Source organism: Podarcis muralis, chromosome 13 (assembly GCF_964188315.1).
Source record: "Podarcis muralis chromosome 13, rPodMur119.hap1.1, whole genome shotgun sequence".
Taxonomy (NCBI): Eukaryota; Metazoa; Chordata; class Lepidosauria; order Squamata; family Lacertidae; genus Podarcis; species Podarcis muralis.
The window spans coordinates 51,510,434-51,534,449 of NC_135667.1; the positions used below are offsets into that span (position 1 = coordinate 51,510,434).

Consider the following 24,016-nt stretch of genomic DNA (forward strand, 5'->3'; position numbering starts at 1 on the left):
CTCAAATGTCACATGTGATAGATAGATAGATAGATAGATAGATAGATAGATAGATAGATGATAGATAGATTATTACGGCCATAGGCCCATATTTGTAAATTTGCCAAAAACTCAACATGAGATGGACCAACACGTTCTAATTGATATAAACTCTGCGGAGGACATCTCCAAACATCCTACTGGTCTGGTTGCCAAGGACTCTCAAAGGTTGGACTCCCTTGGGCCCAGGTATGCGGAGAATCAGAGAATTGACCTTGATAGCTTTGATAATAACTTACTCCACTCTTATAGCGTTCTCCCGCAAGAAGTTCAGAAAGAAATACTTCATAAAATTGATACCCTTTACTTCTGCCTGACAAAAGTGAAGGAGGAACAGCTGAGATTACCTAAACAAAATATGCTTGAAAGAGACTGTGGTTCAGATTCTGTCCCATGCTTATATCACCAAGAACTGGACCTGTGGGTTGGGAAGGCACCCACCCCTACCAGCCAACTGGTTGTTGTGGAGATGAATCCACTCTTCCATATTCTGGAGGCAGAAACCCCATTACCAGACCCATCTATCATGCATCCCATCTCTGAGGCAAATATGGCTACAACATCTGCCTGGGACAAAATGAGGGAACTTAACGAATCTGAATTAGGCTCTCCATGTAAAGTGCCCCATATGGACCATATGGGTCCACTTACTTGTAATGTCACATGTGCTGAAATTCAGTGATGCATGTGGATTCACCCAACCTTGTTCCAAAGGGAACAACTTCCACATGCAAATCATGCTGAGCACCCAAGGTAAAAGAGTATGCAAATTAGGGGCAAATCCTTGAGTTGTAATTAAATAAAGGTTATGTTTAATTATTTAATATATCATATATCAATATTTCTGGGTGCGATTTATATCATTTGGAAAGCCAGCGTAGCACCGCTTGGGCTTGGACCAAGGAGACTTGGATTCAAATTCCTGCACCCAAGGGAGCAGAAAAGTTTACTTATGTATGCAACCCCGGCTGTGTGATTGCTACTAGCCCAGAGATGGAAAGAAGATAAAGTTCCCACCAGAGAAGAATGGAATATCAAATTGATGACTATGTCAGAATGGCAAAAATGACTGGAAGAATCAGCAATCAGGAAGACCAAAATTTTAATATGGAATGGGGAAAATTTATAATCTATCTTAAAAACCATTGTAAACGGCTAAAATTGTTAGTGGGATTGGAATAACACTTGTAGTTTCATGGTGAATTTTGGTCATAATGGAGATGCAAAAGATTTGAATTATTATAAAAGATGCAGGAGGAAAGGACTAACAATACGACCAACAAAGGGGAGGAGGGAAGTCCAGGCGATTCTGTGGAATCTTGTTTCTATTTTGTATGTTGATATGCCATTGTAAAACTTTGATTTGAAAAACCCAATAAATTTATTTAAAAAACCAAATTCCTCATCAGTTGTGCAGTTTGTGTAATGAAAGTGGGACAGACACCATCTTTCAGACAACAACAACAATAATTTATAATAATAATAATAATTTATTATTTATACCCCAGCCACTCTGGGCGGCTTCCAACAGAACACTAAAATATAATAACCTATTAAACATTAAAACCTTCCCTAAACAGGGCTGCCTTCAGATGTCTTCTAAAAGTTTGGTAGTTATTTTTCTCTTTGACATCTGATGGGAGGGCATTCCACAGGGTGGGTGCCACTACCGAGAAGGCCCTCTGCCTGGTTCCCTGTAACTTGACTTCTCGTACCGAAGGAACCGCCAGAAGGCCCTCGGCGCTGGACCTCAGTGTCCAGGCAGAACGATGGAGGTGGAGACACTCCTTCAGGTATACTGGACCGAGGCCATTTAGAGCTTTAAAGGTCAGCACCAACACTTTGAATTGTGCTCGGAAACGTACTGGGAGCCAGTATAGGTCTTTCAAGACCAGTGTTATGTGTTCTTGGTGGCTGCTCCCAGTCACCAGTCTAGCTGCCGCATTCTGGTTTAATTGCAGATTCCCGGTCACCTTCAAAGGTAGCCCCACGTAGAGCGCATTGCAGTAGTCCAAGTGAGAGATAACTAGAGCATGCACCACTCTGGCGAGACAGTCTGCAGGCAGAAAGGGTCTCAGCCTGCGTACCAGATGGAGCTGATAAACAGCTGCCCTGGACACAGAATTGACCTGCGCCTCCACGGACAGCTCCTTACAGGAGGGCTGTTGCAAGGATAGAATTATGAAAGCTATCCTGAGTTGTTGGAGGAAGGGTACAAATTTCTTGAATAAATGTACTAAGAAATAAAGACAACAAGTGGCAATGGAGATGAGTTGGACCCCGATAAAGAAGGGTTCTCAACTGCACAAATCATTCTATTTGTGTTCTAGTGAATGTGAGTGGAAGCACACACTCAACAAGGGAAATAGTTAGGGACTGGCGGGCAGTGATACACCTGAGGATGTTGGGGGCAGGACTTGTATGTGTCCCCTTGGCCACACTTTGAGTGTTCATGTGCTGAGGCAAAGGCCTGAGTGCACTTTTTCTCACCCATCTCTATCTTGCCACATTTTCTCCCACCCCTCTCTCTCCCTCGGTCCCTCTCCCCTGATTTGTATGCTTTTTGTCTAAGCCTTCAGCACCACAAGCTCTTACGCTGTCCTTAAATATAGCATTTAAAACTGCCTTGCTAATATCCAGAGGGGCTCAAAAAAATAAAAATACTGTACGTAAATAATTTCCACCACCCCCACTGTCATAATTCTGTGATTTACTGATGCTTTAAGTCATTCTGCAAGCTGAGTTGCTGCAAGTCTGCTGGGATGATGCAATAGTCAGGCTAAATAGAATGAATTTTAAAGCAGCATAAAGAAGACTTCAAACACAGAGTTGCTTCAGTGAATTCGTGCTTATGTATTGATTGCATATTGTATTTCCCCCCACAGTTTTAAAAGATGTGTTGGCAGTTCGTATCCAGATTATTGTAGGGGTATGCAATAAGGTGTCAACGAATCAAGCAGTTGCATTGACTCCACAAAGAATCCTGTTTCTGAAGCCACAATACATGTTAACTCTCTTTGTTTAGATTACAGCTAATTTCAGGTAGCTTTCAGCCTCATGGAGATTTTGCTTTTGGTTCGTAAGCTCCAAAGAAGTTAGGAAAAGAACGAGATGGCACTGAAGAATAGGGAAAAGTAACGATCAGAGGTCTTATGGTTTTCTTCTGCTTAGGCTGTTATTTTAGTTCCGGGTCAATCAATAGTCATTCATACAAACATGCTGGGGGCATTTTTCTCAATTTTTTGTGTGAATATCCACAATGTAACCGCAATGTGAATGTTAAGAAGTCCAGGCAAATTGTATTGAATGCGCAGAACCCCAGAGATAGACTACACCCTGCATCTGAAAGTGGAAAATCAAGTCTTATGTGACTGAAGAAGAGTTTGGATTTGATATCCCGCTTTATCACTACCCTAAAGAGTCTCAAAGTGGCTAACATTCTCCTTTCCCTTCCTCCCCCACAACAAACACTCTGTGAGGTGAGTGGGGCTGAGAGAAGTGTGACTAGCCCAAGGTCACCCAGCAGCTGCATGTGGAGGAGCGGGGAAGCGAACCCGGTTCACCAGATTATGAGTCTACCGCTCCTAACCACTACACCACCAAGACACTTGGAAGTGACATAATGCTGTAGGCCAGGGTGGTCCAACATGCAGCCTGAGGGCCCCATGAGACCCTCAGGGCCTTTTTGGCAGTCCACAGCAACGTGTGACGCTCCCCCTCCAGGCCCCAGTCCTAGCACTGCCTTCCCAAAGCTGGGTAAGTGAGATGCTGGGCTTTGAGAAGGTGGTGTGGGGGCTCTGACAGGGTCCTAGAGTCCTCCTTCCTCCTCTCCAAAGCCTAGTTAGTGCTTTCCCAGATTTGGGAAGGAGGTCGGAATGCTCCAGGGTCCTGTCTTGCACCCCACAACAAGGCAGTGTTTTTGTGTCAAAGCACTCTAGCAGCCCACTTGGTATTAAATGCTGGACTACATAGGCACATGTTTAGGGAAGTTTTTAATGTTTGGTGTTTTATCACTTTTTTAAAAAAATATTATTAATATTCTGTTTTTGGGCTGCCCAGATGGGCAGGATATACATCATCATCATCATCATCATCATCATCATCATCATCATCATCACAGTACATACCAACAGTGGGACGCGGGTGGCCCTGTGGGTTAAACCACAGAGCCTAGGACTTGCCAATCAGAAGGTCAGTGGTTTGAATCCCCGCGATGGGGTGAGCTCCCGTTGTTCGGTCCCTGCTCCTGCCAACCTAGCAGTTCAAAAGCACGTCAAAGTGGAGTCATGTGGCCAGCGGCTTAGTCATGCTGGCCACATGACTCCCTCAGCCAATAAAGCGAGATGAGCGCTGCAACCCCAGAGTCGGCCATGACTGAACCTAATGGTCAGGAGTCCCTTTACCTTTACCTTACATACCAACAGTGCTTTTTTCAGGGGGTAACTCAAGGAAATGCAGTACCAGCACTGTTTGTTTGTTTGCTTGCTTGCTTGCTTGCTTGCTTGCTTGCTTGCTAAAAAGTGTGACACTTACTGTGCCGACTTCATAGTGAATACCGGCACCTATTTTTCTAGAAAAAAAAGAACTGCATACCAAGTTGCGCAGTAAAAGTTCCTCTCAGGCAGTGCAAGGAGAGGAAGCAAATGGAAGCCATGATATTCTGTTTTAAGAGGCCAGTGAGGCACCAATAGAGAGTATTCCTCCTGTTTGACCTGAGGCTAATTGTTGCCTGAAGAAAAGTATGTACGAATGATCCAACAATCATCATGCACGCCCCCTCCCATAATGTGTTGGCGTTTCGCACACAAAACATTGCATGGGCTCTGTGCAAACCATAAATAATTATTTTGCAGTCAATGAACACCTCTTTCTCTATAGTGTACATAAACATAATTTGGCAAGATTTATTCGTATCCAATTAACCAGATATCAAGTGCATCATGTGGGGCGTGCAATTTTTTTAAAAAAAGTAATTAATTAAATGTGCCTGAAACTGAACAAAAACAATATTTATTTGAACAATATTCCACTTGTTCCTTTCAATTAGATTCTACATTCTTTGACCTCGACAGAGTATATTTTTAGTGATGTGTCATTTGTAAGAAAAGAAAAGTAAAAGATTTATTGTGTGTCTGACTTTTAAGAACTGGAAAACATCCAATTAACAGCAACACTGGAAAGTATAAAATATAATTTTATTTGAAAGGATGCTACTGGGATTGTTTTGATATATGCTCTGTTGGGAAAGAAAAGCACAGTAGTGACAAATAAATTCATAATGCGGGAACTGTAACTAGCATTACTGTGAACACGGATTTGATTGAACACCTATATAAAGCAGGTAACCCAGTGGATATTTCTTTTCTTCCAGTACATCTCTAAAATAAACCATGTAGCAATACCTCACATCCCCCAGTACATTTCAGTCTCCTTGAAATAGTAGAGCGGAGAGATCTTTTTCTTCAACAGGAATTGTCCTCACCATATATTATGCATCACCGCTAGGGGTAACGTGAACAGTTCATCCTTTGATGTTGAGGGCACTTTGAGCATCAAAGTATACACCAGCTTTTCATCACTAGTCAAGCTCAGTACACAACCCAAGGAGTTGTTTGACCTTGCTTGAAATAAATACTGCAAGTGTTGACGCAACCTCATATAAACAGTTGTCACCGTTCCTACACTTCCCGTTACAGAATTTATCTTCATAGGTGACTAAAAGTAATCTGCAGCTATTGCAGCCTTGCATGGAAGGGAGCGGGGAACCAAAATTAAGGCCAGGTTTGGACCAGGTTCTTCATTCCGGGGAGAAGCTTAGGCTAGCTCAATGTAATGTCTGGATGTAGCTCTGGGGTTCGTTGTTTTCTTGTGGGAGAGACCTGCTGTATGAACAACACAATCAGAGGAACAAGATTAATGACGGGCCGACCCAAACTTGTTTTATTCAGCAAATTAATTGGAGTAACTGAATTACTGTCCTGGATAGCTGGAAAAATTATCTGGACTCAGGATTTGATTACACCCCTAGACAATTACTTCAATGTGGCTCTTTGTCCCTGTCACGGTCTCAATCCATATTGTATGGGACCTCCTTGTCTTGTTCGGGACTCAGAGGGGACAAAGGATAAAAGTATTTTGTGCCTCCCATAAACCTAATTCAGATTGCTCTCCCCTACAACACACCTGCTATTTAGTTTAACAAACCATTTGTGCAATTGCTTCTTTCAAGGATAAGGTTGTGGATAGTTTGGCCCTTATAGTAACTCTTTCAGCTCCTTTTGCCTATGCAGAAACCTACAAATTGGTCTTTTAAAGTTGAATCCAATGACTACCAAAGATGTTCTACTGAGAAAAAGAGAAAAAGAGTGTGGGAGGGAAAACCCACGGACTGTGTTGTAGGTTCTATTAAGTATCGTATTTTTCACTCCATAAGACACACTTTTTTCTTCCTAAAAAGTAAGTGGAAATTTCTGTGCGTCTTATGGAGTGAATACATGGGCCCTGGAGCCGAATTGCCCAGGGCCAAAAAGCAGGTCATAGTTTGTTTGTTTGTTTGTTTGTTTGTTTTGGAAAGAGGGAAGTGGGTGTTGAAACAAAGCCACTGATTGGCAAGCAAGATAAGGGATGCTAGCAATAAAGGAGGCTGCCTGGGAGGGGGGAGGTAAAGACAGCGAACTTGCAAGGAGAGGAGACAAGAAGACTAAAGCAATGAGGAGAGAAGAAAAGGAGGAGCAAAAAACTGCTCCAGCTAAGGAAAAGACACTAAGGCAAACAAGAGGGAAGGGAGTGTTGAAAGGAAGCAGCTGATAGGTAAGGGACCAGAAGGGAGATAAGGGACACTAGCGATAAAGGAGGCTGCCTGGGAGGGGGGAGGTAAAAGCCCATGGATCCTCACGATTTTTACATTGGGTCACCCCAAATTCACCATCAGATCACATAGCATGTCCATGGCTACAGCCTGCACCAAAAAAAATCACGCATCCACTGTTTTGTGGGGCTGCAATGGTACAAAAACAAGGTTGCAAAGCACGGATCCACATGGATCCTCAGGATTTTTGCATTGGGCTACCGCAAACTCACTGTCAAATCACATGTCTGTGGCCACAGCATGAACCACAAAAATCATACATCCACTGTTTAGTTCAGAATATTTTTTTCTTGTTTTCCTCCTCTGAAAACTACCGTAGGTGTGTCTTATGGTCAGGTGCATCTTATGGAGCGACAAATACGGTACTTGTTTGCGGAGGAATAGCTACTGAAATGCTGTATATTTCACTGTGAATTTCATATCTATTCATACCCTTAGTGGGATAAATGATCACGTCTCCGATGTGATTCTGTCTTTACTTTAAGGAAATGTATGATTACAAATAAATAAATAGGTGGTTTGCCTCTTGAAATTCAGGTCCTAGCACTTGATAAGCAAGTCATATTCACATTTGCTATTAAAAGAAACTGAAAAATTGAGGCCATTTATCTTGATAATTGAAGTTCAGAAAGCTCAGTTCTAAATACGTTGCCCAATGGCACAGTTGCAGCAGTAGTTGCCACACACTCTGGAAGATGAGCCAAGTGAGAGAGAAGCAGGAATCAGAAGAGGTCTGTTCACATAAACCCATCAACACACATTGTGTGTGTGTAACTTAGTTTTCGAAAAAGAAAGTTTTCTAAAAGAAAAAAAAGAGGGAGAGAATAAATGAACAGAGTGCGGTGGGGACACTCCCACTGCAAATTGGGAAAGTAATTCCCCCCCTCCATCTGATCTGTTGTACATGTAACCTAGTCAGATTTCAGGTTCCACAACCCCATAACCCTTTCTTTTAACAAATAGGTGTTGGGCAGAAACTGGCATAACATAACATCCCGACCTCTGAGCTCACTCCACCCTGGAACTGAATTTATTAAAATGCTGTGGAGCTTCGTGTGGGCATGGCCTTGTCAAAATAAAATATCTACTGCAATTAAAAGCCAATTTAAAATGCTGGGGTGAAGCAGCAACGCATGGAAGGCAGACTGAACGTCTCGTTTTGCAATAAGAACTCCCGGTCTAGTTATTTATTTAAACAGTATTAACTATAAACCAATCACACCACAAAGTCCAGGCTGTCTAACACTCCAGACTATCTGGAGTGCTAGACGGTCAAGCACTAGTAAGATTAAAACTATACTAAATTCATGAAAACTGCAACTTTTTGTTGTTAGCCCCCCCCCCCAAGAATTCTTGAGCTCCACTTTTCTTCTCGCCCAGGGCAAAGGCCTGAGCTTAATGGCGGGAGCAGTGGACGGAGAAATAAAGACATTCCAGAATCAATTCAGAAGCTGGGGTAGCTTTCGTAATTCCAGGACTGTCCATGGAAAATCGGGACACTTGGAGGTATGCCTTAAAGGTAAAGGTACCCTTGACCATTAGGTCCAGTTGTGGCCGACTCTGGGGTTGCGGCGCTCATCTCACTTTATTGGCCGAGGGAGCCGGCGTACAGCTTCTGGGACATGTGGCCAGCATGACTAAGCCGCTTCTGGAGAACCAGAGCAGCGCATGGAAATGCCGTTTACCTTCCCGCCGGAGCAGTACCTATTTATCTACTTGCACTTTAACATGCTTTCGAACTGCTAGGTTGGCAGGAGCTGGGACCGAGCAACGGGAGCTCACCCCATTGTGGGGATTCAAACTGCCGACCTTCTGATCGGCAAGTCCTAGGCTCTGTGGTTTAACCCACAGCGCCACCCGGTATGCCTTACCCCTCTGTTATATTGGGGCCTCACCTCAGGTAACCCCAGGCGGGTTGCAGCATGCACCTGTGAACTGACATTTGAAAGTCCCTCACAGTAGCCCAGAGCGCTTGACATAGTATTGTTTGAGGCATTGTGGGAAATTTAAAGGGTGACGCACTGTCAGGCTTTGGGGAATCGGATCCCTCCCCCAGTGGCAGTAATTAAGCAGATCAAATAAAAGGTGCATGCTTACCAGTTAGTTCCTTAATCATCACAGTGAGAGACAAAGGAATGCATATCTCTGTAAAAATGGTGTTGCTCCCAGTAAAGGGTTTACCCCCTCCATCGCCATTAATCTACATCACTCCTAAAATGGGTAATCTGAGCTTGTTGTCACTGAGCTCTCTGTTCTATCACTCTGAAAACCTGTTTAGTTTTAGGTGAAGGGGGGGGGTCAGGAATGCTCTCCAAGGACACTGAATCTGCCATCTGTCTCTCTCCTGGTGTTTCCTCTTCTAGCTGTTCCTCACCCAGTATTTCCCAGCTTTACCCCTCTGGACTATGCCCTTCTGCAAACCACTGTTCTAAATCAATACTGTCCTCCTGCCCTTGGGAAGATTCTGAAGAAGGGGGCGGCAGCTCCCACCATTCCTCCTCAGTCCAGCCCCTGACACGCAACTAACCCACCCATCCAGAGAAAGTGCCAACACACAGGAGCCCTGGCACCTGGACCTCTGGACCAGAGTGAATCTGCACAAGGTTGTTGCCAGGACTTTAGATAATAAGTACCCCCAAATCTAGACCTAGGGGACATCAGCTCCATCTTAGAACCCTGTGGTTAGCTGCTCAAGATTGAAGGAGGCAGCAAAGAGCTGTTTGCAGAATTCGGCTCTTTTGGAGCACAGCATGTGGGTAGCCTACACACAGAATTTCAAAGTACTTCTGAGTATGGAGCACATACACTCTTGCCTTTAACTAATTTAAATTTAATTTTGTGTCTGGAGGAGAGTGGGTGGATAAGTGACTATCCTGGGACTCGGAGGCATTCGCCAGCTCCCTGACGGCCACTTTTGTTGCATGAGGGGGGAGAAAGCAATCTGAATCTACTCCCTGTCACTTTCCGTACTGAAATGGTTGCAGCTGCTCATAAAAAAAGCAAAATAATAATCTCGCCGCTCACAAGCATGCATTGGACAAGTCCAAAGAAAGGGAATGAATGCCTCAGATGTGTGGCGTTGAGAGTCAGAGAAAGGAGCAGGTCCCTTTGTATGCAGGAGCTATAACAGGACGAGAAAGACGAATGGAGATCAAGAAGCATTGTTCTGCAAATTACACATTAGTATCGCAACCGGGAATGACACAGTGAATGCCAAGAAGAATGCATTTCAGAATGTGTGCTAGGGCAGAGGTTCCCAAAGGCTTCTCAAAGCAAGGGGCAAATATCTTCAAGTCTCTTGGAGGTGGGGAGGAAAAGTGTCAGGTACCAAACACCTTGAACTTTAATCCCTGAGGAGCAGAAAGTGCTTATGGCACCCTGGGAGCATAACGTAGGCAGGAAAGTCAAGGATTTCAACCCAGTCAGAAAGTCTGGATGAAACGCAAGGCACCAGCTGTGCTTGCTTAGGAAGTGAGGTGATGGCAAAGCTCAACAACACATCACCTCATTTTGCGAAATAATATTCTGCCCTTTGGCTCGGCGAGAACTCTCAGGACAACTTATGATTCCGACATAAACAAACAATGAAAACAACGAATCACGGCGCGATGCAATCTAAAATAGACTAGAACAGCTGGGGAAAAGCAGAGATAAAGACTCGGCTGCCTCAAAATTGGCTGGGGGTGTTGAGCATTTCTAAGCATTCTCTTCCCCCTCCCCCCCCCACCACAAGGTGTTTGCAAAACTTTTCAAAAGGCTCGAAGGAAATGCTCACAAAACCTGGCCTTTGTTTTGACTGTTTTCATCTTCCACTGTTGTTAGCCTCTTTAGTTTAAACAAATATGGAAACACTTTAGGAACATTGTAAAGTGCCGTACGTTATATGGTGCTACTAATTGTCTAAAAAAGGTGAGGCATGAGCCATCGAACATTAACCACTTTCATTGTGGATAACTAACAAAAAGAGTCTAGTATTTCTCCTCACAGGGATGCGGGTGGCGCTGTGGTCTAAACCACTGAGCCTCTTGGGCTTGCCGATCAGAAGGTCGGCGGTTCGAATCCCCGCGACGGGGTGAGCTGCCATTGCTCAGTCTTGGTCCTGCCAACCTAGCAGTTCAAAAGCATGTCAAAGTGCAAGTAGACAAATAGGTACCGCTCCGGCGGGAAGGTAAACGGTGTTTCGGTGCACTGCTCTGGTTCTCCAGAAGCAGCTTAGTCATGCTGGCCACATAACCCAGAAAAACTGTCTGCGGACAAACGTTGGCTCACTTGGCCAGTAAAACAAGATGAGCGCCGCAACGCCAGAGTCATTCGCAACTGGACTTAACTGTCAGGGGTCGCGACTGTACTTAACTGGAAGTAGAAAGAAACCAGGCAGGTGATTTTTTGGTACACCATCTCAGAAAATTGCTGATGTATTGACCAGGTTGAATTTGGTTAATGCAAATCCTGTGGATACACCAATGGTAACAGGTTTCCAGGTAGATGATGCTGGTGAAGCATTTTCTGACACTACATTGTGGGGGATGTACTCCTAACTGACTGCATAGGCCCGGAATAGAATTTTTTTAAGAGTTGGCACAGAAGGCGTCTGCTGAATTTTATTGGCAGAGTGTTCCAGAGGACTGGGCCGATGACACTAGAGGCGCCATTTCTCAGTGCCATCAAATGAGCCTCACCAACTTGCAGAAGGACCAAGGATGCTCCTGCAAATGATCTGAGTGATCAAGCTGGGATATAAGGGTTCAGGTGAGTCTTGAAGTATCCAGGGCTTCATAAATCAGTCCAAGAACCTTGAATGTGGCTTGGTAGCAGATGGGCAACCAGCACAGCTGCTGTAATGATGCTGTTGCATGTTCTCAACCAGAAGCTCCCATCAGCAATCTGACCACAGAGTTCTGCACCAGCTGGACCTTCCAAACCAAACCCAAGGGCAGCCCCACATATGGTGCATTACAGTAATCTAGCTAATCTAGTAATCTAACTATGGTGCTCAGGCTATCCCTGTCCTGGAATGGCCATAGTTGGTACAGCAGACAAAACTGGTAAAAGGCACTCCTAGCCACAGAGGACCTCTGGTGCCAATGATGTATCTAGGAGTACCCCCAAATGACACACTTGCTCCTTCACAGGGAGTGCAGCCCATCCAGAACAGGTAATTTGCCAATTTCCTGAACATGGAAACCACCCACCCCAAGAGCTCTCGTCTTCCCAGGGTTCTTCCCTCTCCTGATTCAGATGTTCTGGAAAAGTAGATCTCCTAATGATCACACACAATGGCTTCATATAGGTATTAAATAGCAGCGGGGAGAGAATAGTACCCTGTAAAACTATTTATTTATTACATTTTAATACCATTCTTCATGGTTCTTCCACCCCCGCCAACACAGTTTTATCGTCACAGTATCTCAGTGAGTTAGTTTAGCAGTTAAGCTGAGAGAGAAGCATTTGTTAATTCAAATGTTTATGTCTTGCCTTTCTCTTAGAGACTCTTAAGGCAACACAAAGCAAAATTGAAGAACAGTAAAAAAAAAAAAGAGCATTAAATATTATTAATATAAAACAGCTACAAGAGAAAACTTAAAAGATCAGAGCCAAAATATAATTTAAACAAATAAAATATATTTGGTCTTAAAAGGCATGTTGCAGCTTCTTACCGAGTAGCAAGCAGTGAGGTAACCATATGAGACTCTGGGGAGGGCAAATGCATGTTTTCCCAGTGGAAGTGTTAATACAAATATAAAAAAATAAAACCGCTCAGCCCTTAAAAGCCAATGCCTAGAAAGCGTGTAGTTAAGTGTGAATGAACCCTTATAGTGAAGATTTGTCTTCGAAAGGAATGTTTTCATGGTCTCATATAACCAACATGCTTAAGTCTAATCAATGCATGAAAGGGTTAAGACCATAGAGTAAGCTGTCCTGCCAGGTTTCGCTAGGTCACTCCCCCTCACTTTGAAAGTAAGGTAATCAAGGCCTTTCTTCATCTTCAGTCTACCGGAGAAGCTCAGCATGTAAAGAGGTCTGAGCTGGTTGTTGCAGCTCAGATTGCATGACTCTAATAATGCTCTCTTGAGTTCCTGTACCAATAATTCAGGAACTTTCACCACTGTAACTAAGCCAAGCTTTACTGCCTGTGTTTTCTGACTGATGTATGGAAAAGCACATGAAGCTGACCTTTGGAGAGTTTGTAAGTAAACCATTTTTAACTTACCAAAAATGTGGTATTTTTCTATGAAGAGAGAAGTTTTGGAATTCACAAGGGCATATATTAAAGGCCGAACAGCCTATATTTCCACACTTTGCTGCATGTTTTGTGACTTTAAATTTCTCTCACCAAAGACTACTTTCCTCAAACTTAGATCCTGGCATAGGGGAATTCTTCTTTTTAATACTTATTTCCAGTGCTATTTTTCTAGAAAAAGTGGTTCTGGAACTCACCATGAATGCCTCTCCTGTTCTCTTATACAGTGGTACCTCAGGTTAAGAACTTAATTCGTTCTGGAGGTCCGTTCTTAACCTGAAACTGTTCTTCACCTGAAGTACCACTTTAGCTAATGGGGGCCTCCCGCTGCCACCTCCGCGCAATTTCTGTTCTCTCTTTTTTTAAAAAAATAATTTTTATTAACAGGCCAATCACATCACATTATCCAAATCACATTAGTTCCAAATTATACAGCCAAATTTTAAATTCTGTTGGGGGTACCCATACATCAAGCTCCGCACGAGTCCAAAACTCCGAACGAGTCCAAACATCACTTATATTACTGCTTTAATTAGACAGTTCTATCCAGTTCAATCCAGATAGTCCTTTATTACTTTCTTTCTCTTCTTGTTGTTATCGTATATTCATTTCTTTGCGATCTCTGATAATTTTCACAAGCAGATTGAAAACAGGCATCCTCTGTGTGGGTTTGTACTCTCCAAAGATCATATCGCTCAGGGACAGCCTCTGTTCAACGCTTCCATTAAAAAAAAAAAAAAATCTTCAGTCTGTCCTTTACTTTTCTCAGGCTTGCCAAATAAATCAAATGAGTCAGGAGGCTCTGTCAGGTCAAGCTTGCGTTCCAACATTCCTTCTCTTTCAAATGATCCTGATTCTCCTCCCCCTGTCCTTCTTTCTCCGGCAAGCCTGTCTTGGCGAGACGCCATTTTTAAACTGCGTCATAAAAATTTTCCTCTTTCTCACCGTTCACCAATCCTCTCTCCTGTTATAATCCATCCCACACAGTTCTTGAATTCCTGCTTGTGATTAGTAAAAACGCAACAATCTTATTTCTATCTGGGGTGAAGAGTTATTAATATCACATCGTGCAAAGAAAAAAAAAAGTTTTTTCCTCCACCCCCCTTCATTCCAAACATACAGTCTCCTAGTGGTGATTCATCAGAAGATTTACTTATCCATCCGTCACTCCCGGTCACAGAGATCCATTAATCAGCAGTCTTATCTCTCGAACATTACTTGATGTATGTGCTTCAGCTTCATTCCAATCGTATGTTTGCGCAATTCCTGTTCTCATCCTGAAGCAAAGTTCTTAACCCAAGGTACTATTTCTAGGTTAGCGGAGTCTGTAACCTGAAGCATCTGTAACTCAAGGTACCACTGTAATAGCAATGGTGCCTACCTGAGAGGTTCCAGAACTGAGTCCCAGCTGAAAAAAGCCCTGCTTATTTTTTCCTTGCCAACCAACAAGAATCACCTATAAATGCAAAATGTTTGCCTACGCGGCAGGTGTGCCTCAATCTCTTTAATTTTTGCATCATACAGCCAAAATCTTCCATTAGAGAGAAAGTGCTTGCAACTTTTGCCTTGGATTCATTTTCCATTTCTAGTGGCTGCTCAGTATTGTAACTTTTAACTAAAGGCCAGCAGCTTCCGGCAAGTGTTTCATTTTCTACTTCCTTGAGCCTTATGGTTGCTCCCTCAATGCACAGTTCCTGATGTGAATCACCCCTAGACTAGTTTCCCTCATTATCCATGTCTATTCACCTGTAATGGAAAGGTAATGGTTCCAATCCTTCTTTTTCCTCTGCTGACTGCTTGTGCAGCCTGTGGAAAGACACAAGGGAAGAATTCACTCTTCATTTTGGAGGGAAGTTGTGAATTTTCAGATCTATTAAAAACTTCATTTTTCAAGCTGCTCCTGAATGAAGGATTTCAGTCCTTCCCTGGAGTATCTTTCATGAAATGGCCTCCCCAGTTCTCTCATCCATTAATTTTGGGCACTATTGTAGATCTAGTTAAGATTGTTTAATATCATTTAAATATTGTTAATGGAGACAATGGGTGTGGCCACTCCTCCTTCTAGTCCCTCGCTGTCAGCTCATCGCTTCTTTCACTGACCAATCTGGACTAAGAAAGGATTGTTTCGGACAACATTAAAAGAGCCAAAATTTCTCAGAAGAATTTTTTTTAAGAATAATTGGCAAAATGGACCGCCCACAATTAGCACTGAGAACTTGATTGTTTTCATTCAGCCTTACTCAGCTTTTAAAGAAGCGTTTGAAATGCATCCATCTTCTGGAGGAGAAGAATATGGACTTTAGTGAAAGGCAAACAGAACAGAAAGCTTCTTTTAAAAAACAAGAATAAAAAAAACAAACCACCCACAATGTTTCAGGTCTTTCTTACAAATTATTAAAGGAAATAAAACATTAACAAAACAAAAAAAAATCAGGTCACCTCTAACAGTTATAGTCCTAACCTGGAACATGGAATGACTTGAAAAGATGGAACAGAGCAATTAGCTGGCACAGATGTATCATGGCTTGCAATAAAAGTCAACCTACAGTAAAATACTTCGGCACTAAATTGACCACCCCATAATAAAGCTCCACAAGGAAATTACACTTCCAAACTCACTCTGTCACTTCCTTGAATCACTGCAGGGCCTGCCACATGCCACAGCTATAAAAATTCCAAGTCAAATGGCAGCTGGATTCCTCGGATGCACCTCAGCTATATTAAACAAGCGAAATACTCATCAATGTGGCCTGGGAGTGTGTACCTGAGAAGAGAGTTTCTTTATTTCAAGGACAACTTGTGGGGTAAGATACATTGCGTGGACAGGGGGAGTCCCCCAAAACCTAGGCGGCCCCCGTATAGAATAACGACTCAAGGCAATGTGCTATGGGATTAAAATTGGCCACAACTTTATTATGTTTCAGGTGTGGGTAGACCTTGGCTTAGGCATTGGGCATTTATCCATCCCAGTCCCCAGCCGGGGATCTGGGGAACATCAGGGTTATCCAGTGTGTGGGGAGGATGGGCTGGCTCTGGAGAACATATGTTCAAGCAGAGAGAGCTCACCCCCATTACACCGCCGTCGCAGGGGAGAGCAATGACAACCTCTAGGCGTACGGCCAAAGCCTCCCCTCAAAACAACCCCTTTAACGGGGAACCCTGGCATCGCCACCACAAAGAGGAGGGGCGTGGGTCACCGCTACACGCCCCCCCCATTTAGGGAAGATAGACTAAAGGATTCCGCCCAAGGCCTGATATCGCCAAAGTTGTGACGTTTTGCTACGGGAAAGCCAAACCTGCCAATGCAGGAGAATTCCTTTCTGGCCCTTCAACAGCAACCTTGATGTAGCAGCGCCCATGTACCTGTGGAGAAGAAGTTAACCTGCAAAAGAAGGTGGGTGAGGGTGGGTGGGGTAGGAGAAGCTCTGGAGCCAACTGACGCTTCCCAGATAAGATCCTCCTCCTATTGTGTGGGCAGGTGGTCCCTCCCCCTACCTGGCCTGATCACCTTGACAACGCTTCGTCGGGTGGGATTGGGCAACTGGCTGAGGTAGGCGGAGACCTCCAGGTACCCCACCTGGGGGGAGGCGGAGCCAAGCCTGTGTTAATGTTGCGCATAGGGTCCTGGGGGCTGCGCACGACCACGCAAAGGGCACCCCCCCCATTTAATGTGGGGAGCGATCATTGCAGCCTCCGGTGGGATCTCTGTCAAAAGGAACTAGAGGTTTCCTCACTGGAAAAGCAGCTGATGGAAGGGACGAGTGTTGGGGAAGGAGGGCTGGCCGTTCACCAGTTGCAGCAGTGTCCCTGAGTTCAGCATTTTGCTTCCTTCAATAGGCCTGAATGGCAATATCTGCAAATAAGGGAGAAAATAAAGGAATGGTATAATATGAGGCGTAGTGTGGAAAAAAGTAGAGAGGAAGAAGTCCCCCCCCCCTCATAATAGTAGAATATGGGGCCAGCAAACTGAGTTGGAGATGCAGAACAGACAGAAGCACATCTCTCCCCGCCCCACAATCATGACTGTTGCAATAATTTAGATTGTTGTTACTCGTTACTCAGAGTGAAGTGCAAGTTCATTGGGCAAAATGGAGTCCCACAGTCTTTGGATATAGAAGTCAACAATCCAAATACAGTTGGTATAATGACTCTGGACTAAAAGATAGAGGAGGAAGAGTTATTCTGTACGTTTGCTGTGTTAAGAGATAAATACCCCTTATTGCAGATGGCCCAATGGCAATATTTGCAATGGCTTTTTAAAAAAATAAATAACCCTGTTTGAACCAGCAGCCATTACAGAATCTAAGACAGTGGTGTCCAAACTTTTTTCAAAGAGGGCCAGATTTGTTGAAGAGCCGTGAGGACCGACCAAAGCTGTTGAGCTTTTATTTAGGATTGAAGTTGTTGAGTTTTTAAAGGATTGATTAGGTCCCCAAAACGGACTTTGGACACACCTGATCTAAGACACCAGAGATATTGGAACAATTGGCTAAACCCTTTGAGACTAAAAATCTAGTGACTACTTTTTATACATACAGTGGTACCTCGGGTTAAGTACTTAATTCGTTCCGGAGGTCTGTTATTAACCTGAAACTGTTCTTAACCTGAAGCACCACTTTAGCTAATGGGGCCTCCCGCTGCTGCCATGCCGCTGGAGCACAATTTCTGTTCTCATCCTGAAGCAAAGTTCTTAACCTGAAGCACTATTTCTGGATTAAGTGGAGTCTGTAACCTGAAGCATATGTAACCTGAAGCGTATGTAACCCGAGGTACCACTGTATAAAGAATTGAAGGTTCCTATATTACTTAGACAACAGGATAATGTTTTAGCTTCTGTCGCAAACATGTCAATTGATTTTTAATTGTATCTTATACAACAACAGCAAAAATATTTATAATTTATTGGACTCTGTTATATTTATATAGAAAAGGACTATCTATGACAACATATTATTATTATTATTATTATTATTATTATTATTATTATTATTATTATTGCAGGGGGTTGGACTAGATGACCATTGGGCACCTTCCAGCTCTAGGATAATTCTTCTTTGAATCATGTTCATGCAATGCAGTTTTAGGAGAAAGTACTAAATTGTATGAGTATTACTTTGAGGGGAAAGCTAGCATTGTCAGGGGATAATATTCTTTTAAAATATCTACCTGCTGTATGGAATTTGACAACTGGTCAGTGTAAATGGATTTTTTTATCCCCTCACTACGGCTAAAACTCTGATACTGATCCACTGGAAAGATAAATCTATGACTCCCTTTAATCAATGGATAGAAGACATGACATATGTCTTGCAACATATGAACAGATTGCTTATAGGCATGGACTGTGTATGGACAACAACAACAACAATTTATTACTTATACCCCACCCATCTGGCCGGGCCTCCCCAGCCACTCTGGGCAGCTTCCAACAGGATATTAAAAACACAATAAAACATCAAAAATTAAAAACTTCCCTAAACAGGGCTGCCTTCAGATATATTCTAAAAGTCAGATAGTTGTTTATTTTCTTGACATCTGATGGGAGGGCATTCCACAGGGCAGGTGCCACCACCGAGAAGGCCCTCAGTCTGGTTCCCTGTAACTTCGCTTCTTGCAGCGAGGGAACTGCCAAAAGGCCCTTGAAGCTGGACCTCAGTGTCCGGGCAGAACGATGGCAGTGGAGACGCTCCTTCAGGTATACTGATAGATATTATGATAGCTGGAAAGCATTTATACAAAATATAGTAGGTTACAAATAATTGTATATGTATTAGAATAAAAATGTCATGTATATACCACTGTGTTAGATAAATATGTATAGAATTATAATGTTTTCCTCCTTTTTATATATATTTTTTGTATTTTTAGTGCATGTTTTTGTTTCTTTTTTGTTGGTTTTTTGTTTAACTGAAATATTTTTTTAATAAATAAATAAATAAAAACAATTCAAATGCAGTTACTTGCATGCATTGGCCAGCCTTAGAGTACGTGCAAAAAGTTGATTGTTATGAATCTTGCTTTCCAGTTAATGCTGCTCTGCAATTTTGTTGTTGTTTAGTCGTTTAGTCGTGTCCAACTCTTCGTGACCCCCTGGACCAGAGCACGCCAGGCACTCCTGTCTTCCACTGCCTCCCGCAGTTTGGTCAAACTCATGTTGGTAGTTTCGAGAACACTATCCAACCATCTTGTCCTCTGTCTCCCCCTTCTTCTTGTGCCCTCAATCTTTCCCAACATCAGAGTCTTTTCCACGGAGTCATGAGGTGGCCAAAGTATTGGAGCCTCAGCTTCAGGATCTGTCCTTCCAGTGAGCACTCAGGGCTGATTTCCTTCAGAATGGATAGGTTTGATCTTCTTGCAGTCCATGGGACTCTCAAGAGTCTCCTCCAGCACCATAATTCAAAAGCATCAAAAGCATCAATTCTGCTCTGCAATAATGACTGCCAACACCAGAATTTGGAAATGTTCACCTTTAACGCTTAACATCTGTATAGTGCTTTCAGGTCTTCAAAGTTTTCCACATGTATCATGCAGTTATAATCCTTACAACAACCCTAGTAAGTCAGGTTATGCAGAGGAGTGCGTTTAAGGAGCAGACTTGCATAGTAAGTGTTTGCTCTTTTGCCAATTTAGTTATATCAGAATATTAATGAAGATTAGCACCTTTTGACTGTGGCTGTTTCAGAAGTAATTGACAGCGCAATTATTTCAGCCTTCTTTTTATAATTCCCTTTTTCTCTTTTTGGAAAAAAGGAATTAACTTCTACTAGAGGGGGTGGAATGTTCCCTGGGCAAAGGCACAGCAGAGGTTTTTCACTAGCAACTTATTGAACTTCCATTATCAATCTTCTCAAGTTTTGGGGTTTTTTTTATTTCCATTTTCTGCAGTGCTTTATTTTAAGAAAATACATAGGACTTCTATTGTGAAGCATTTTAAATGCTGGGGATTCTGCTGATATGCAATATCAGCATTGCAAACAGCGATATATAAGCTGCACTCCTATACATATGTACGTGGGGCTTACTTCTTAGTAAATATGTTGTAGATTCTTTATATGTTTAGATCCATACATCTTATTCCTTACAATCTCAATAATGACTAGTGAACAAATCGGCTCCCAAACGCCACAAAGTGAGTGTTCCGGTTTGCGGATGTTTTTCGGAAGCCGAACGTCCGACGCGGTTTCTGATTGAGTGCAGGAAGCTCCTGCAGCCAATTGGAAGCGGTGTCTTGGTTTTTGAACCATTTTGGGAGTCGAACAGACTCCTGGAATGGATTAAATTCGAGAAGCAAGGTACCACTGCATTCCTCACCCAAGTAGGGATACGTGTGTGAAAGCCTGTGTCGGTCTGCATGTATCAGCTAGTAAGATTGAGGTTGGCATCTGTCTGTCTTGGGAGACAATGGAGGAGTAAACCTTTGGGGATTAAGTCAAACCATGGAGAGTTACAGCACCTGCTGTGGCTGTGGAGACCAATAAGGGAGAGACATGTTTTGTTGCAGCTGGGGCAGATGAAGGCATCTGGTTGTGCTGATGCATGTGTGCCCATGGTGTTTCTTCTCTCTGGGCTCCTCCCAGTGGTCATTCCTCCTCTGACTTATTTTCAAAAGCAGCTTACCGTATTTTTCGCTCTATAAGACGCACCAGACCATAAGACGCACCTAGTTTTTGGAGGAGGAAAACAAGAAAAAAAAAATATTCTGAATCTCAGAAGCCAGAACAGCAAGAGGGATCACTGAGCAGTGAAAGCAGCAATCCCTCTTGCTCTTCTGGCTTCTGGAATAGCTGTGCAGCCTGCAATCGCTCCATAAGACGCACACACATTTCCCCTTACTTTTTAGGAGGGGAGTCTTATAGAGCAAAAAATACGGTATATTTTCCAGAGGGAAGGCCATGCAGCCAAAATAATGCAGGGTCCTGCAGTATCTCCTAAGTGCCGCTGACATATTTTTGGTTACCAAAAAATTGATAGATTAAAGCCCGCTTTTTCTGATGCATGGAAAGTTATCCTCAGTTAGCTAACGCTGGGCTCTCATCCATTAAAGTTTGTCACAACAAATACAGTGGTCTTTAAATTAAAACAAGATTCTTAGCTTTGTTGTATTTTCTGTTTCAAGGATCAGTAAGAAAATTGTATCTTCTTTGGTGGCAAAATTCATTCAGCCTTGGAAGAGAATAAGATGAACACACACACACACACACACACACACACACACACACACACAATTAAAACTCTTCAAAATGACAGAAGGCAGTGATGGTTTTTTGTGTGTGTTTTTAATACTACTGGTGTCCTTTGTGATGACTCACAATCAGTGTTTCATGGCACCAAGTGAAATCTTCATTAGCAGGAAGTGATAACAGCAGGCCTGAATATCCGCCAAAAAGAGATCTTTATCAAACATACTGAGAAGGTCAGAAATAGATGCTCCTCTTGTTGGTTTTCCATTGCTTGAGTACAGAGTGTCACATCAAATTAGGTTCAACCTGAAGCTGTTGCTTCCTTGTTCTATGAGAGGCATCTTAGTCAAATAATGCATTACATGATAAATTGCTCCTAGGCTCTTACAGTTCAGTATCAGGATTTTATGTTTTGCCATGATGGGAAAATCCTGCACATAGAAAACTGTGTCAGGCAGAAGGCCATACTCTCCCACATTTCTCCAATGAAAATAGGGACATTGTATTCCGTAATAATAGTTTCACTATTTATACCCTACCCATTTGGCGCAATTGCCCCAGCCACTCTGGGAGGCTTCAAACACATATAACAAACATAATTCAACATTCAACATTAAAAAAACCTTCCCTATACAGGGTTGCCTTCAGATAGCTCAAGGGTCAGATAACTCTCTACCCTCCAACATTTCTCTGATGAAAATAGGGGCATCCTACCATACCCTCGGGATGCAGGTGCCACTGTGGGTTAAACCACAGAGCCTAGGACTTGCCGATCAGAAGGTCAGTGATTCGAGTCCCCACGACAAGGTGACCTCCCGTTGCTCGGTCCCAGCTCCTGCCAACCTAGCAGTTCGAAAGCACATCAAAGTGCAAGTAGATAAATAGGTACCGCTCCGGCGGGAAGGTAAATGGTGTTTCCATGCACTGCTCTGGTTTGCCAGAAGCGGCTTAGTCATGCTGGCCACATGACCTGGAAGCTGTATGCCAGCTCCCTCAGTCAATAAAGTGAGATGAGCGCCGCAACCCCAGAGTCGGTTACGACTGGACCTAACGGTCAGGGGTCCCTTTACCTTTACCGTACCCTCAAACATTTCTCCAATGAAAATAGGGATGTCCTAAGGAAAAGCAGGACTTTCTGGGATCAATTCAGAAACTAGGACAGCTTCTGTAAACCTGGGGCTGTCCCTGGAAAATAGGGACACTTGGAGATGGGGTCAGGAAGGCTCCAAGACATCACATTTTATATACATGGGGAATTGCTTTGCTGAGGGAGCACATTCAGTCACCTAGCTCTGAGGTGGCACAAGAGCTGCAAAGTGTTTCTCCTGATTTGTGAAGGTATTATGCATGAGGGAAGGTCAGACACAGACAGCCTCTTTCCATTGGGTGGCTCAACTCAACCCCCTTTATTTAAAGCATGTGTTTATTTAATGCGTAGAGGGACGTGGGTGGCGCTGTGGGTAAAAGCCTCAGCGCCTAGGGCTTGTCGATCGAAAGGTCAGTGGTTCGAATCCTCGCGGCGGGGTGCGCTCCCGCTGCTCGGTCCCAGCGCCTGCCAACCTAGCAGTTCGAAAGCACCCCCGGGTGCAAGTAGATAAATAGGGACCGCTTACTGGCGGGAAGGTAAACGGCGTTTCCGTGTGCTGCGCTGGCTTGCCAGATGCAGCTTGTCACGCTGGCCATGTGACCCGGAAGTGTCTCCGGACAGCGCTGGCCCCCGGCCTCTTGAGTGAGATGAGCGCACAACCCCAGAGTCTGTAAAGACTTGCCCGTACGAGCAGGGGTACCTTTACCGTTTTTATTTAATGCGTAAATGACTTATTGGTTGACTATGAAGAGAATTTGACCACATTATCTAGATGAGGATTATGTAGCGTATGTTTGTACTACATACCTCAAGGGCTGCCTCTCTGCAATCACTAACCAGGACCCTCCTATCATCTCAGGCCCTTCTTCCTGTGCCTTCTTCGTGAGAGGTCAAGAAGGTAGCAACACGAGAATGGGTCTTCCTTACGCTGGCTCCCCATCTGTGAATGGCTCTCCCCAGGGAAGCTCACCTGGCACCTTTCTTACATCTCTTTAGGTGCCAATTGAAAACATTCCTCTTCTTCCAGGGCTTTGGCTAATTAAACAATCTATGGCCTTTTAAGAGGGACGCAGGTGGCACTTTGGGTTAAGCCACAGAGCCTAGGACTTGTCAATCACAAGGTCGGCGGTTCGAATCCCCACAACAGGGTGAGCTCCCGTTGCCTGGTCCCTGCTCCTGCCAACCTAGCAGTTTGAAAGCACAAAGTGCAAGTAGATAAATAGGTACCACTCCGGCGGGAAGGTAAACAGCGTTTCGGTGCACTGCTTTGGTTAACCAGAAGCGGCTTAGTCATACTGCCCACATGACCTGGAAGCTGTTTGTGGACAAACGCCAGCTCCCTTGGCCAGTAAAGCGAGATGAGCGCCGCAACCCCAGAGTCGGCCACGACTGGACCTAATGGTCAGGGGTCCCTTTACCTTTTATGGCCTTTTAAACTGTGGAGGTACTGTTTTGCTTGTTAGTATGCAGTGTTTTCATATGGGCAGTATATAAATGAAACAAACAAACAAACAAACAAACAAACAAACTTTTCACCAATGAAATTTAAGGGAAGGGCAACAGGCTAGTTGGAAGTTCAATGCCTGTTACCATCACAATGT

The 24,016-nt window shown here is 43.6% G+C and overlaps 1 long non-coding RNA gene across 2 annotated transcripts; it reads right to left on the reverse strand.

Moving 5' to 3' along the window:
- Positions 1-5,265: 5,265 nt before the first annotated feature.
- Positions 5,266-17,406, reverse strand: LOC144325027 (uncharacterized). Of its 2 annotated transcripts, none has more exons than XR_013390314.1 (3): positions 16,883-17,406; positions 14,895-14,954; positions 5,266-5,921 (listed from the first exon to the last, which is right to left on the reverse strand). It is a non-coding gene; the product is annotated as an uncharacterized LOC144325027 (long non-coding RNA). The 2 variants fall into 2 exon arrangements; XR_013390313.1 differs by lacking the exon at positions 16,883-17,406 and adding an exon at positions 15,768-16,698.
- Positions 17,407-24,016: the final 6,610 nt, after the last annotated feature.